The sequence below is a fragment of the Palaemon carinicauda genome, unplaced genomic scaffold (genome assembly GCF_036898095.1).
Source record: "Palaemon carinicauda isolate YSFRI2023 unplaced genomic scaffold, ASM3689809v2 scaffold55, whole genome shotgun sequence".
NCBI classification, from domain to species: Eukaryota; Metazoa; Arthropoda; class Malacostraca; order Decapoda; family Palaemonidae; genus Palaemon; species Palaemon carinicauda.
The window spans coordinates 360228-364937 of record NW_027171816.1 but is presented as its reverse complement, the minus strand read 5'-3'; positions in this window follow the sequence as shown (position 1 = coordinate 364937).

The window sequence follows — 4710 nt, the reverse complement described above, 5'->3', positions numbered from 1 at the left end:
ACGTCACATAGCTATCTTCGCCCCGAACAGTATTAACGCTTCGAGGGGGAATAGTGACAAGAATCTTAAACGAGAATGAAAAGAGAGCGGCTCAGAAGGCATCTCTCCTATTCCGTTTCCAGTTTGTATCTGATGAAGGCGGTAGCGCCCTCTTTATTCCTTGTAGCGATATAAGAGGTGTTACAGATACTCTACTATAGGGAGGGGTCGACAGGCCCTTTTACAATAAAAGGGAGGGCGGGTCCATCAGGACGACATGGCTACCTCACCCAAAAATAGATTTTTCGCGCCGTTTTTTGGGCTCAGGCCATGTCGTCCTGATGGAAGTTTACCAGAACATTACTGTATCTGTGGATTCTCAATCAGTGCCGTACTCTCAAGAAAGTATTTTCCTGGTCCGTCTAGACCTAGAGACCTATGATGTTACCGTCATACATCATTATCATCTAAGCATGAACTATGTTAGTGCTTCCTGCCCCCTACAGGGAAGAGTCATACTAGACTCTGGGAAAAGTCTCGAGGAGTACATGAAAATTTATTGCTGACAAAATGACAAGCCTGTATAGTGGTCTCGCGCTATACAATATAAAGCAAAGTTTGTATAAGTCACCAATGTCAGAAGGAATTTGTGACACCTTCCCCAATGCGACTACTCTTATAAACTATTGGATAATGGTTGTATTCTCATAGAAACAAATTTTGCCTCTGCCACCAACCCGTTAGGGTACCACGTCAACTCTTCCAAGGAAGGGTTAGAGTGAGTGGACTTTTGCTTGAATCAGGGAACAGTCTTGAAATACATACCATGATAAAAATATCCATATTTTAATCTTAATGCTCAGTACATTTCTAATAAAATGAGTGTGTGCGAAAAAGACGCAAGGTTCACTATGAACTAGTTTATTAAAATTTAATAAACGAACATATCAGATCACATTTATAGAATTTATAAAATGTGGATGATATGCGTAAAAGCATAAAGAAAAACAGTCAACAGAAAATATTGTTTCATCTACTTGGAAACAGATTTGCCACTTCAATAGAATTATTAATAATAATGATATAGTCTGTATACTGTTTACATACACTAGCGTAAAAAACGCTTGGCACAAGTGTCCGTATTATGCTATAGATTACCGACGTCAATGGAACAGTTCGTAAGGACACTTTCGTGGCCTATCGATCAGCGTGTAGTAACATACTGTGACTACACGCGCACCCTCTTAATTATTCGTCCCAAATTAATTACACTGTTCCTCGCAGACTTAAAACAGAAGGTTAAAGAATTCTACCTGCTGCTACCAGAGATCTCATAAGTTGCTCCACTTGCTTCGCATAGTGCATAAAGAACGCCTTGGATGAATACCAGCCGGTGTGCAAACAAGGATGTTCAAAGTCCATATAATTAAAGAAATTTTATAGAAGAGGCAACTTTCCTCGGATCATGACTAACGAGTGTACTGTCTGGATCCGTTCTGCGAATAACACGGGTGAATTTCGCCCTTAGTTATAGATAACTTTGAACCCAGGGTTTCTCTTCTGAACAGCTGTCCTCCCATAAAGTCTGAAGTTCTATGAAGATAGACCTTTAGGCACTCCACTGGACATAGAGATGCATCTTCCTCCAGAGGGCAGATTCTCTAGGGACCCCACCTGTTGGTGGGTAGCTTGTTCCTAGTAAGAAACGTTGGGTCTGGAAATAGATTCAGTTCTCCTTCCAAGAACTGGACGTGGCCTTCCTCTCTAGAGAGAGCCACTATTTACTAACTTCGGCCCCAAGGAGAGTACAAACAGAAATATGACTTAAATTCAAAATATTCCAAGCACATTCCTCATTGTTCATTATTTATACACAATGAGGAATCATATCTAATGACCAAGCAAATGGTCTTTGGAAGCGCTGAAGGGCTAGTTCATTAAGAACGTCGTTAGAAAGGTCGACCTGTAAGGCATATAGTATCTGACTTATCAAGGCAGGCTTGAACAATAGAATTGTGTAGGCTGCTAAACCTTGCTTATGAAGGTGAATGAGGAAGGATAAATAGGAATCTGTCGGGATTTCTTTCGGTTTCTTCGCCTTGACAAAGGATAGCTATTTCTTCCCTGAAGCCTCATAATGTCTTCTGGTTTCCTCCAAAAGTCTAAACCGACTTTTAAATAGCGAATCTTTTTCTCATCGTTAAGGAGAGAAAATCATGAGATGTAGGTTCCGTGTTTTCTGTGATGGAGCGAAGACAGTCGACTTCTGTACTCACTGAGACATGGATGGATCCAGTAGTGGTACGAATTTTAATAGTAGTTCCAATGCCAGAGGGAACCACACGCTATTTGGCCACTTGTGGGCCACTATTGCAGCTTTCCCTTTGAAGGATCTCAGCATATCGAGGACCTTCAAAAGGAGGTGTGTGGAGGGAACAGATAGATACTGGACCATCTGTTCTAGTCCAGGGACATAGCGTCCACTGCCTCAGCTAACGGATCCTCGTAAGGGGACACGTAACGATCTATTTTCTTGTTGTCTTTCATTGCAAAGAGGTCTATCTGCAGCTCTTGGCCTTGACTCGAGATGAAGGAGAACGATCCTGTGTCAAGGGACCATTCTGACTCTATAGGTGTAACCTAAATAGAGCGTCCGGTGTCACATTGCGGAACCCTTGAATGTGAACTTCTGACAGGTGCCATTTCTTCGCGCATTAGATGCGTATTTTTTCCAGACTCCTGTTGCATCCTTAAGCTGTGCTCTTAGCAGAGGATCTGTTATCGAAGCAAACTGTAGAGACCCCAGCACTCTCTCCTGTTCGCGTCTTGATATCCGTTTGGATTTCAATAGTCTCTTGACAGATCCTGCTATTTCTTTCCTCTTCTTACTAGGAATGGAAAGCCAATGTGACTCCAAATTCCAGTGGATTCCCAACAACCTAAATTTTTAAGCTGGAGAAAGACGAGACTTTTTTATGTTGATCTTGAATCCCAGATGTTCCAGGAACTGGATCATTATCTTAGAAGCTTGCATGCATTCTGTCCTGGATGCTCCCCACACCAGCCAGTCGTCTAAGTAGGCTACTACTTGGACCCCCTTTAGGCGTAATTGTTGGACGGCTGCGCTCGCGAGCTTTGTGAAAATCCTTGGGCCTATGTTTAGCCCGAAAGGCATGGTTCTGAAGGACTGAAGTTATCAATGTAACTTGAAACCCAGTTAGAGGGAGAGGTGACGATTAATTGGAACGTGCCAATAAGCGTCTAACAAGTCTATAGAAACAGCATATGCCCTTTTGGGCAGTAGGGTCCTTATGTGTTGAAGTGTGAGCATTCTGAGCTTGTAGTTCACTACGAACTTATTGAGTGGCGACAAGTCTAGAATGACTATGAGTTTTTCCGAGTTCTTCTTTGGAACACAAAATAGCCTTCCTTGGAATTTGATGGACTTAACTTTCCGGATCACTCTTTTGTCTAAGAGCTCTCGGACATATTCTTCCCGAGCAGGGGTTGAGTGTTGGAAGAATTGAGGAAATTGAGGTGGAGGACTGCTCCAGCTCCAACCTAGTCCATTATTATTTAGGCTGTGGGCCCAGGGATCGAAGGTCCAGCGATCCCTAAAAAGCTGTAATCTCCCTCCTACTGGAAGTACCTACTTCTGCTGTTGTGGACCTGAAGCCTTGCCTCCTTGACCGTGTGCTCCCCTGTATCCCCTTCCTCTTGAACGGCGTCTAGAAGAACCTCTGGCTGTTCCTCTGGCTCTCGAATGAAAGGAAGAAGTTTGCCTTTTGGAGACTGGGTTAAGAACTGGCGACTGTGTCGCCGTTTGTTGGCGTACCAGCTGGTACGTGGTTGGAGGTTATGCCACTATCTGAGGCACCGCGGTCACAGGAAGTTGTTGTTAATGTTGCAGTCGGTAGGGTTTAGCCGGCCGAGAGGATGGCCTAGGCCTTTTTGTCTTCCTCTTGGGTTGGGGACCCTCATCCGGAGAAGACTTTCTCTTAAGATCTAGGCCCCACTTTTTGACAAGGTTCTCTGTGACGGCCTTGTCTACTACCTCTTTAACCACTTCATTGGAAAAGAGGTTTTTACCCCAAATACAAGAGGAGATCAGTTTCCTCGGTTCGTGACTCACCGCAACCGAGGCGAACACGAACTCTCTACAGGCTCTCTTAGCTTTATTAAAGCTATAGAAATCCTTCGTAACTGTGGCCAGATGGGTTTTGGCCACAACCATGAACATGTCCTGGTTCTTGGGGTCACTTGCCATCGTTTCTAGTGTCGTTTGCAACGACATCGATGCCGCAAGTCTTTCCTTTGTCTCTTGCTCTCTACGCAGGAGAACCTCCGACAGTTTTGGAAGCGCCTCACCGAACTGGCGTTCAGCAATATCAGCTTCCAGTTTCCCGACTGAGAAGGTAAGGTGTACGTCCTTCTAGTCTTCTTGGTCCAAGGCCAAGGTCAGAGATAACAGCTGGCACTTTTCCAAGGAGGGGCATGGTTACCCGGCCTCCACCGCTTTTAAGGCAGCCTTATATCCCTTTTCCAAGAAGGGAAAGGCTCTGGTAGGAGAGGCCACAAAGGAGGGAAGCTTCTTACTCAAGGCTCGTTAGTAACGTCTGAGCTTTACTATGGTAAAAAACTATGACCTCCAGCTCCGTCTCCTCCTTTAAGGCTGGCTCCTTCCTAAGACGAACATAGCAGTCCAGATAAGAATCTTTGTTGGGCCAAAAT